The following is a 13260-nucleotide window of genomic DNA, read 5'->3' as shown; positions in this document are numbered from 1 at the left end:
CTGTTAAGATTAGATCAAACAATAATATTAAGGGATTAGAAATCCGTGGCTTAAAAACCAAGGTGTCATTGTACGCCAATGATTCATGTTCTTTTAAAACCACAATTAGAGTCTCTCTACGGCTTCATAGAGGATCTAGATACTTTTGCTATCCTCTCTGGATTAAAACCAAATTATGATAAGTGATATGATACTACGTATTGGATCACAAAAAAATTCAAATTTTACATTACCATGTAGTCACTCCAATAAATTTTTATAGAAAGTTAGCAAAAACAGATAAGATCTTGCTACCATGGAAAGGAAAATACCTGTCTATTTGTGGAAAAATCACCCTGATTAACTCTTTAATCATATCACAGTTTACCCATTTGCTTATGGTTTTGCCTACACCTAGTGACCTGCTTTTTAAATTATATGAACAAAAAAGATTCCATTTTATTTGGAATGGCAAGCCAGATAAAATTAATAGGGCCTATTTATATAACGAATATGCATTCGGAGGGCAGAAATTATTAAATATTGAAGCATTAGACCTCACTAAAGGCATCAGTCATACCAAAGTTATATTTAAATCCAAACTGGTTTTCTAGTAAATTGGTACAAATGTCTCATCCTATGTTCAAGAAGGGCCATATTCCCTTTATTCAGATTACACCTGCCCACTTTCGGTTGTTTGAAAAGGAAATAATCTACAAAATATCTTTATTTTTTTAAACAAGCCTTAGAAAGTTGGTTGCAATTTCAGTTTAATCCACCTGAAACAAATAATACAACAAATAATACAACAAATATTGTGGTTAAATTCAAATACAATAATTTATTTTAAAAAACTGTATTTTTCAAAGACATTTAAATTTTTTTTATAATTTTAGTGAATGATATTATAAATAGGACTGGTGGAGTGATGTCACACGTGCAGCTAACACAGACATATGGAAATGTCTGCTCTACCCAAAATTACAACGAATTAATTGCAGCATAACCACAAAAATGGAAGAGGCAAGTAGAAGAGGAAAAAAGTAAGGAACTTGTATGTCGGCCCTGTTTTAAAGAACATAAATGGTTAAAGAAAAGTGTGATAAATAAAAACATAAACCAATTTCATTTAACCTCTCTCGGGAAATCGAACCACGTTGTCCGATTTCCAAAAGACTTTACAGCGAAAGCAAAACATTAGATTATATTAGGAGAGTACGTCGACACAATAACCACACAGCCATTTTCTAAGCAACTAGCATGCATCACAAATACCCAAAACACAGCTAAATGAAGCACTAACCTTTGACGATCTTCCTCAGATGACACTCCTAGGACATTATGTTATACAATGCATGCATTTTTTTGTTCGATAAAGTTCATATTTATATATAAAACAGCATTTTACATTGGCGCGTGACATTCAGAAAATATTTTGCCTCCAAAACTGCCGGTGAATCAGCACTACGATTTACAGATATACTATTCAAAAACCTTGATAAAATATTAAACTGTTATTCAAAGAATTATAGATAAACATCTCCTGAATCGAACCACGTTGTCCGATTTCAAAAAGGCTTTACAGGGAAAGCAAAACATTACATTATGTTAGGATACCCCCACAGCAACAGAGTAACAAAACAGCCATTTTCTTAGCGTTTTCAAAGCAACGGTAGCCATCCAAAAGCAGAAAACCAGCTAAAATGAAGCACTAACCTTTGACAATCTTCATCAGATGACACTCCTAGGACATCATGTTACACAAAACATGCATTTTTTGTTCTATCAAGTTCATATTTATATCCAAAAACAGCATTTTACAGTGGCGCGTGAAGTTCAGAAAATATTTAGCCTCCAAAACTGCCGGTGAATCAGCGCTACAATTGACAAAAATACTATTCAAAAACCTTCATAAAATATTAAACTGTCATTCAAAGAATTATAGATTAACATCTCCTGAATGCAACCGCATTGCCAGATTTCAAATAACTTTACTGGGAAATAACACTTTGCAATAATCTGAGTACTGTGCTCAGAAAAATACACTAGGCGATACAGATAGCCGCCATGTTGGAGTCAACTAAATTAATAAATAGTATTAGAAATATTCACTTACCTTTGATGATCTTCATCAGAAGGCACTTCCAGGAATCCCAGGTACTCAACAAATGTTGTTTTGTTCGATAAAATCCATAATTTATATGCAAATAGCTCCTTGTTGTTCGCGCGTTCAGTTCAGCTACTCAAAATGTCGGAAGCACGGCGAAAATGTGACAATGAAAGTTTAAAAAAAATGTATTTACGTTTGTTCAAACATGTCAAACATATTACCGGACGGTTCCTGTGTCTTGAAAAAGGTTTTGGAACGGAACATCCTCTCTCGTGAACGCGCCCCAATGAAGTGATGTCATTCTCTGGGTGACAAACTTCCCAGGCTTCTCATTCGGTCTCTGTTCATCGTAGACGCTTCAAACAACTTTCTAAAGACTGTTGACATCTAGTGGAAGCCATAGGAAGTGCAAAATGACTCACCGTGTGTTTGATTGGCAATGACTTGAAAGGACTACAAGCACCAGAATTCTCACTTCCTGGTTAGATTCTTCTCAGGTTTTTGCCTGCCATATGAGTTCTGTTATACTCACAGACATCATTCAAACAGTTTTAGAAACTTCAGAGTGTTTTCTATCCAAATCTACTAATAATATTTATATTCCAGTTCCTGGGCCCGAGTAGTAGGCCGTTTAATTTGGGTACGTTTTTCATCCGGCCGTGAAAATATTGCCCCCTACCCAAGAGAGGTTAAGGACCAAAAAACTGATAGCTGTGCCATATAAATTGCAAAATAGTTGGGAAGAGATTTTCGATGTGCCCATTCCATGGCACATGGTTTATGAATTGATACGCAAAACAACGCCGGATTCAAAACTTTGAATTTTTCAATTTAAATTACTATACAAAATTCTTGCAACTAATAGAATGTTATATATATGGGGGATACAATCTTCCCAGCTCTGCAGATTCTGCTGTGAGGAGGCAGAGTCATTAGATCATTTATTTTAGTATTGTCCATATGTAGCTCGTTTTTGATCACAGGTCCAGGAATGGCTGAAAAATTGCAACATTTGCCTAGAACTAACGCTGCAGATAGCAGTACTGGGTGATTTGAAAAGCCATAGTCAATCAATCAATAATATAATAATTATTTTAGCAAAAAAATGTATTTGTAATTTACAATCTGTAGAAGCTATGTGAATAGAAAGGTTCAATTGTTTTGTGAAGCATCATAGCACAGTTGAAAAATATATGGCAAATAGAAATCCGAAATGGATGATGTTGATGGATAGATGGGAGGGGTTGAATGGAGCTGAAGGGTGGGACTAATAACAAGATAAACAATGTAAAACATACGGGGTCTGTAAAATGTATATAGGTTCAGAACCTTTGTGATATAGCACAGTTACAAATATAAATCAAACTGGATGGACATCAGAAATAGAGGAAGGACTAAAAACAAACAAAAAATAACTATTGTAAATTAGACTGTGTCTGTAAAATGTGTATAAGATGAATAAATTGAAGGTAAAAGCCGATGTGTTTCTTAGTTTACTCCAATTGGGCGATCGGTGGTAGGGTTTGCAGGGAATAAGAATAAAGGTATATTCTTTAAAAAAGTATCTATGTCTATATAGGTATGTGTATGTAAATATGTGTATATGTATGCATGCGTGTATGGATATATATACAGTGGGGCAAAAAAGTATTTAGTCAGCCACCAATTGTGCAAGTTCTCCCACTTAAAAAGATGAGAGAGGCCTGTAATTTTCATCATAGGTACACTTCAACTATGACAGACAAAATGAGAAAAAAAATTCCAGAAAATCACATTGTTGATTTTTTATGAATTTATATGCAAATTATAGCACACACAATTTGGATACAGAAACTCCTCCCTGCTAATGAGGAAACCACTAGTTATGGATGTAGTGTATCTGCTAATGAGGAAACCACCAGTTATGGATGTAGTATATCTGGTAATGAGGAAACCACTAGTTATGGATGTAGTGTATCTGGTAATGAGGAAACCACCAGTTATGGATGTAGTATATCTGGTAATGAGGAAACCACTAGTTATGGATGTAGTATATCTGGTAATGAGGAAACCACTAGTTATGGATGTAGTATATCTGGTAATGAGGAAACCACTAGTTATGGATGTAGTATATCTGGTAATGAGGAAACCACTAGTTATGGATGTAGTATATCTGGTAATGAAGAAACCACTAGTTATGGATGTAGTATATCTGGTAATGAGGAAACCACTAGTTATGGATGTAGTATATCTGGTAATGAGGAAACCACTAGTTATGGATGTATGTTATCAGCATGGAGCAAAAATGGTGAGAAAAGATTTTGGTTTTTCACAATGTATTCTGAATATTACAAAGAAAGATCAGGAGTGCTACTCAAGGAAACATTAAGCTCTGTTGTCTATTCACTAATTCACCACAGTGGGAAACTTACAGGCTGCCAGCAAAAACAGCCTCCATTTCCAGGTTGCTTATGAGTACATTTCACACTACTTTGGATTATAATTGTTAGGCTCATTTGAATGTCCTGCATAATATAATATGTGTTGTCGCAAATCAACTGCTTTATACTTTAAAAAAAACACTTCAACCAGTAAAATGCTCCTTGACTAGCTTTGCTACCAGTCTGTCAATGAGCGTTTGTAAAATAAATGTACCCAAATTGGCCCATAACGTCACCTAACAATAACATAGACCTAGGACTATAAATCATTAAATATTTCAGGTGAAACATGGAAACTAAAATGTCTTTGTCATGACATTTCATAACCTGATCACCAGATAATTTTGTGAATAATCCCACTAGGCTACTCTGTAATGTGTTGTCATTCTAAATGTCCTGAATAAAGGAAAATATCTCTGTGTGTTGTACAATAGCCTATCCACCAAGGAACAGTTCTCTACACATTATGAGCTAAGTATCTCTGTGTCCAGACAGACTAATGAGACCCTACTGTAAATCAAGCAGACAATAACACTTTATAAACATCAATTTGTTAGGGATGTTGGATCCAACGTGGAGCACAGCATAACTGTCTTTACCAGAGTAATGAATGAAGAAGCACTTTGGTTGTTGTTGCATGTCGTGATGTTTGTCATGTGACTGTCATTCAGAAAATGATTTCCTGGATCAGCTGATGATAGTTGAACATGTGACTGTAACTAAACAGCTACAGTATTAAGAATTATGTGTAATTATTGAAGAACTGTGTTAATGACAGTATCCATTTGGGAGTTGTCAATAAAGTTAAGGTGACTCTCAGTTAGAACCATTGGATTTAGCAAACTCTGAAATGATTTAGGATTTCTGTGCCCATGAAAACTATTTTCCCAGCGTAATATAAGGAGACACTAAATGTTACGTAGGTAGAGAGCATTTCAAAGATCTGAATACAGAAAACCGTCCTAACATGACAATAACCTAAACCACAAGGCCAAATCTACACTGGAGGAGCTTACCAAGATGACATTGAATGTTCCTGAGTGGCCTAGTTACAGTTTGGACTTAAATCGTCTTGAAAGTCAATGGCAAGACTTGAAAATGGTTTGTGTCCCTGTTTTATAAGATAGTACTCACTGTATTTACTGGTGTTAATCAGATCAATGTCCCTGTTTTATTAGATAGTACTCACTGTATTTACTGGTGTTAATCAGATCAATGTCCTTGTTTTATTAGATAGTACTCACTGTATTTACTGGTGTTAATCAGATCAATGTCCCTGTTTTATTAGATATTACTCACTGTATTTACTGGTGTTAATCAGATCAATGTCCCTGTTTTATTAGATAGTACTCACTGTATTTACTGGTGTTAATCAGTTCTCCAGTCTTCTCTTCTTCGTCCTCCTCTAATGTGACAGTAATCTCCCCCTCTTCATCCTTCGCTCCAAAAACGTCTTCAACTTCTTTCACTTCATCATCCACTCCAAAAACGGCATCTTCCTCCTCCTCTTTCACTCTGAAGGCGTCTTCCTCTTCTTTCTCTGTAACGTCTTTATCTTCTTCTTTCACTGTAACAGCCTCACCCTCTACTTCTTGTTTTACTGTAACATCCTCTTCTTCCTTCTCCTCTTTCACGACAACGTTCAGCCCCAGAGCTTCTTTCTCCGTCCAGCAGACCTCTTCTTTAGCAGGAGGAGAGTAGTTTAGTGAACTCATGGTCGGGGATAATAGCTAGTTAGCATTAGCGACTAGACTAGTGCTAACTTAACCAGCCAGCTAGTTGACTTACAACGTAAATATGAAATTAAATGGGGTAGCTAGTTGTTTCCACATAACTACGTTTAAAGCAAATACAACACGAATTTGTCCAAAGAACTTGAATGTTCCGACTTTGTTGGCTAGCGAGCTACCGAGGTGGCTGCAGTTGTTGAAGAAGCGTTCCGTCCACTAGATTATACGTCACACTAGAAACATCGCCTGAAAGACACATATCGCCATCTGCTGTCTGGAGGGAGGAAACGCAGTTGAGGAGGGAAAACTATTTTTATTCTTCATTGAATTATAATATTATAAAGCAGTTTATGGAAACGTTTTTTCCTCTCCATTAAATAACAATATTATATCAACACGTACAAAGAGCAACAAGTGTTGTTTGATTAGTTCAGATTTTTTATGAGAATTTAAAACGAACTTTACATCTACTCCACATCTGTATTTCTGATTCAGTCAAATAACTAGATATCAAAATAAGCACCTAGTTATTGGTACCCTTGATAAAGATGAGCAAAAATTACTCTATAAAATAAATAAATAAACTTTACCCTCTACCAGGATATTTTAGGCCAATACCTGGTTACCTCTCTGCTAGGAGGCTGAAACTTGGCCATAAGGGGATCTTCCAGCAAGACACATCAACATCCACAAAGAAATGGTTAATTGGGCACAAAATCAACATTTTCAATGGCAATCTCAGTCTTCGGACTTGAACTCCATTGAAAACGTGTGGTTTGAATTGAACAGGGCAGTCCATAAGACAGACTAAATTAAACAAGGACATGGAGAGAATCTGTATGGAGGAAGGGTCTAAGGTCCCACCCAATGTGTTCTCTAATCTCATAAAACATTTGATTGTCATTATCCTCCCAAGGGGAGAGTGCTGGAGTATTGAAAACATGGGTAGCAATAATTCAGACCCCTACCTTTTGAGAATTCCATGTTATTAAACTATATATTTTTCTCTGAGCAATTGTATTAGCATAAAATAATATAATTTCCCTTTATTTTTTATACAATATACCTCAGTATTTGAATTCTTTATTTTATAGAGTCGTTTTTGCTCATCTTTATCAAGGGTGTCAACAATTTTGTCCCCCACTGACCTCCATACTGCTGCTACATGGTGTAACAATACATCATGTAGATGTATACAATGAACAGACTAGGTCTATACTGCTCCTACATGGTGTAACAATACATCATGTAGATGTATATAATGAACAGACTAGGTCTATACTGCTTCTACATGGTGTAACAATACACCATGTAGATGTATATAATGAACAGACTAGGTCTGTACTGCTCCTACATGGTGTAACAATACATCATGTAGATGTATATAATGAACAGACTAGGTCTATACTGCTCCAACATGGTGTAACAATACATCATGTAGATGTATATAATGAACAGACTAGGTCTATTCTGCTCCTACATGGTGTAACAATACATCATGTAGATGTATATAATGAACAGACTAGGTCTATACTGCTCCTACATGGTGTAACAATACATAATGTAGATGTATATAATGAACAGACTACGTCTATACTGCTCCTACATTGTGTAACAAATGTTTGGGGTCACTTAGAAATGTCCTTGTATTTGAAAGAAAGTCACATTTTTGACCATTAAAATAACATGAAATTCATCAGAAATACAGTGTAAACATTGTTAATGTTGTAAATGACTATTGTAGCTGGAAACGGCTGATTATTAATGGAATATCTACATAGGCGTACAGAGGCCCATTATCAGCAACCATCACTCCTGTGTTCCAATGGCACGTTTTGTTAGCTAATCCAAGTTTATCATTTTAAAAGGCTAATTGATCATTAGAAAACTTTTTTGCAATTATGTTAGCACAGCTGAAAACTGTTGTGCTGATTTAACAAAGCTTTTGTAAACAGTGTTGTTGCATAACAATCAGGGAGTAGAACAACAATAATCATCACCCTCTTGACCAATCTTCCCTCCCCCTAACATTGGGTTGATTCAGACCCTGTTAGTGTACCAGGTGGACATTGGGTTGATTCAGACCCTGTCAGTGTACCAGGTGGACATTGGGTTTAATTCAGACCCATATATATATATTCTCACTAATCAATCACCACATTCCTGTCTTTGTATGTCTCAATATAATAGTATTATTTAATTAAATCCATGTAAAATAATCTTTGTCTGAAAATAAAATGTGATCCTCAACTGCGTTTCCCTCCAGTCAGCAGACGGCGATGTGCGTCTTTCAGGCGATGCTGCAGCGTGACGTATAATCAAGTGGACGGTTCTTCATAAACAGCTCGTCAACCACCTCGGTAGCTTGCTAGCCAACATAGCCGAAAGATTCAAGCTATTTAGACGCTTTCGGTGTATATTACATACTGTGTTTTAGACACACGTCTGTCGTATCTACTTGTTAACTTATTTAATTTAATATTAAGTAATTTTTTGTTAGTCAGCTATAGTAGCTGGCTGGTTAAGTTAGCATTAGCCTAGTCGCTAATGATAGCTAGCTAGCTAACATCCCCGAACATGAGCTCCCTCAACTACTATCCCCCTGTTAAAGAAGAGGAGGTCTGCTGGACGGAGAAAGAAGCTCTGGGGCTGAACATTGTCGTGAAAGAGGAGAAGGAAGAGGAGGATGTTACAGTTAAACAACAAGTAGAGGGTGAGGATGTTACAGTGAAAGATGAAGAGAAAGACGTTTCAGTTAAACAAGAGGAAGAAGAAGAGGATGATGCTGTTTTTGGAGTGAAGAAGGAAGGAGAGATTACTGTCACATTGGAAGATGAAGAGGAGGAGACAGGAGATCTGAGTAACACCAGTAAGTACCGCCTTAAATTAGTTTTTAACTTTGGATATTCGGAGTTGGCTCGTCAATACCTCTTCAACGGAGGGTCCTGGGATGATGACTGATATGTCTAGAATCAGACGACGTAGAGAACAAGCTACCCCTTGTTTTCTCCGTTCCGTTTCCAAAAAGTGACTTAACATATATATTTGAGGAGGGTCTATCTGCTGACCGCAGACTGGGGGGGCCACGGCATGTAGTGATTTTAATGTAGTGATGTTTTACTACACACCGTGACCCCCAATAGAGCCATGTGAGAGTTGGGTTGGCTACACCAAAGATTATGGATATACTGACAAGATGTCTCTCCGTCCTAACAAGGGGAGTCGTTGTCCACAAAGCTGCACTGTGGGTTGTCTATCTCCCGCCTATCCTGTCTTTGGATTGGTGGATACATCTTATTATTGTAATCTATTGTTTATATTCTATGAGGGTTGTTGACTTCAACTGCCTGTATTCAATGGAGAGAGATGCTAAGCTACTAGCATGAATATGCATAGCGATCTGGAGACAACTCCAATAGTGTTTTTATCAAAGTTGTCGGTATGTCACGTGTCCACATAACAACTTAATCATTACGAAACTTCTGTTAGATCAAGTAAACCTCACGTAGCAAATAAGCCATTCATTTTGTTGTTGACCAAATTCAACACTTTCCACATTGGTTGATAATTGTTTCCACTTGGATACAACCTACTGTAACCTACTGGCATGACCTAGAGAGTTACAACCTACTGTAGCCTACTGGCATGACCTAGAGAGATACAACCTACTGTAACCTACTGGCATGACCTAGAGAGATACAACCTACTGTAACCTACTGGCATGACCGAGAGTTACAACCTACTGTAACCTACTGGCATGACCTAGAGAGATACAACCTACTGTAACCTACTGGCATGACCTAGAGAGATACAACCTACTGTAACCTACTGGCATGACCTAGAGAGTTACAACCTACTGTAACCTACTGGCATGACCTAGAGAGATACAACCTACTGTAACCTACTGGCATGACCTAGAGAGATACAACCTACTGTAGCCTACTGGCATGACCTAGAGAGTTACAACCTACTGGCATGACCTAGAGAGTTACAACCTACTGGCATGACCTAGAGAGATACAACCTACTGTAGCCTACTGGCATGACCTAGAGAGATACAACCCACTGTAGCCTACTGGCATGACCTAGAGAGTTACAACCTACTGTAATCGACTGGCATGACCTAGAGAGTTACAACCTACTGTAACCTACTGGCATGACCTAGAGAGATACAACCTACTGTAACCTACTGGCATGACCTAGAGAGTTACAACCTACTGTAACCTACTGGCATGACCTAGAGAGTTACAACCTACTGTAACCTACTGGCATGACCTGGAGAGATACAACCTAATGTAACCTACTGGCATGACCTAGAGAGTTACAACCTACTGTATCCTACTGGCATGACCTAGAGAGTTACAACCTACTGTAATCTACTGGCATGACCTAGAGAGATACAACCTACTGTAACCTACTTGCATGACCTAGAGAGTTACAACCTACTGTAGCCTACTGGCATGACCTAGAGAGTTACAACCTACTGTAACCTACTGGCATGACCTAGAGAGATACAACCACTGGTAATTCACATGTTCAACTATCATCAGCTGATCCAGGAAATCATTTCTCTGAATGACAGTCACATGACAAACATCATGACATGCAACAACAACCAAAGTGCTTCTTCATTCATTACTCTGGTAAAGACAGTTATGCCGTGCTCCACGTTGGATCCAACATCCCAAACAAATTGATGTTTATAATGTGTTATTGTCTACTTGATTTACAGTAGGGTCTTATTAGTCTGTCTGGACACAGAGATACTTAGCTCATCATGTGTAGAGAACTGTTCCTTGATGGATAGGCTATTGTACAACACACAGAGCTATTTTCCTTTATTCAGGACATTTAGAATGACATCACATTACAGAGTAGCCTAGTGGGATTATTCACAAAATGATCAGGTTATGAAATGTCATGACAAAGACATTTTAGTTTCCTTGTTTCACCTGAAATATTAAATATATAGTCCTAGGTCTATGTTGTTGTTAGGTGAAGTTATGGGTCCTACAGTAGGTCTATGTTATTGTTAGGTGAAGTTATGGGTCCTACAGTAGGTCTATGTTGTTGTTAGGTGAAGTTATGGGTCCTACAGTAGGTCTATGTTGTTTTTAGGTGAAGTTATGGGCCAATTTGTTAAACACTTAGTGTACAAACCCTCATTGTCAGGCTGATGGCAAAGCTAGCCAAATAACATTTTACTGGTAGAAATGTTTTTTAAGTATAAAGCAGTTGATTTGCAACAATAAAACAAACATTTTATTAAGCAGGACATTCAAACGAGCCTTACAGTTATAATCCAAAATAGTGTGAAATGCACTCATAAGCAACCTGGAAATGCATTCAGCCTATGAGAACTCCCCTGAGTTTCCCCCACAGTGGTGAATTAGTGAATACACACAGAGCTTAATGTGAGTTTCCTTGAGTAGCACTCCTGATCTTGCGCTGTAATATTCAGAATACATTGTGAAAAACGAAAATCTTCGCTCACCATTTTTGCTCCAGGCAGATATACTACATCCATAACTAGTGGTTTCCTCATTACCAGATATACCTCATCCATAACTAGTGGTTTCCTCATTACCAGATATACTACATCCATAACTAGTGGTTTCCTCATTACCAGATATACTACATCCATAACTAGTGGTTTCCTCATTACCAGATATACTACATCCATAACTAGTGGTTTCCTCATTACCAGATATACTATATCCATAACTAGCGGTTTCCTCATTAGCAGGGAGATTGCAACCAAATTGAGTGAACATCGCCCTCGTGCCGCAATTTTAGCAAACACAGAAAGGGGCCTATATTGGAGACCAAAAGCCATCTGGCACACTGCTTAGGAGAGAAACATTAATAACTTATTTCTAGCCTACATTCATCGATGTTGCTTCTAATGTGAAAACAAGATAATATGACTATTGTTGCTCACTTGACTGTCTTAAACCTGTTGAGGACAGACGTTCTGCTAGCGGAACCCCTAGCCAACAGCCAATGGAATCGCATGGCGCAAAATACAAAAACAACAAAAATACAACAATTCAATTTTCTCAAACAATCAACTATTTTATACCATTTTAAAGATATACTTCTCCTTGATGTAACCACATTGTCTGATTTCAAAAGGCTTTACAGTGAAAGCAAAACATTAGATTATGTTAGGAGAGTACATAGACAAAAATAATCACACAGCCATTTTCCAAGGAAGGACATGTGTCAATAAAACCCAAAACACAGCGAAATGAAGCACTAACCTTTGACGATCTTCATCAGATGACACTCCTAGGACATTATGTTATACAATACATGTATGTTTTGTTCGATAACGTTCATATTTATATCCAGAAACAGCATTTTACATTGGCGCGTGATGTTCAGAAAATTTCCCACCAAAAACTTACGGTGAATTTACAAAAATACTCATCATAAACGTTGACAAAATCTATAACAATTATTTTAAGAATTATAGATAGACTACTCCTTTATCCAACCGCTGTCTCAGATTTTAAAATAGCTTTACGGAGAAAGCACATTTTTCAATATTCTGAGTACATAGCTCGCCATCACAGCGAGCTATTCAGACACCCGCCAAGTTCGGGTCAATGTTTATGTCCAAATACCTCCGGTATATTCGTGTGTTCAGGTCACTAGCCAAAGGCTAACGCCCGAGCGCAATTAGAGACACAAAAAGTCAAAATGTTCCATTACTGTACTTAGAAGTATGTCAAACGCTGTTTAAAATCAATCTTTATGGTATTTTTAAGGTAGAAATGCGATAATATTCAAACCGGACAATAGCATATTCATTCAACGAGAAAAAGAAGGAACAGCTTGTGACCGCGCATATCTAATCCCTTTGTTGCCAGGCAGGCCACTCAGTAACTGAGCTCCTATAATCTGCCCAGTGACAGGAGAAGGCTCAAACCACTTTCTGACAGCCAATGGAAGCCTTAGAAAGTGCAACGTAACCCCACAGATACTGTAGTTTCTAAAGGGACTAGAAAGAACTACAT

Source organism: Salmo trutta, chromosome 17, assembly GCF_901001165.1.
Source record: "Salmo trutta chromosome 17, fSalTru1.1, whole genome shotgun sequence".
Classification (NCBI taxonomy): domain Eukaryota; kingdom Metazoa; phylum Chordata; class Actinopteri; order Salmoniformes; family Salmonidae; genus Salmo; species Salmo trutta.
This window is presented reverse-complemented; position numbering follows the sequence as displayed.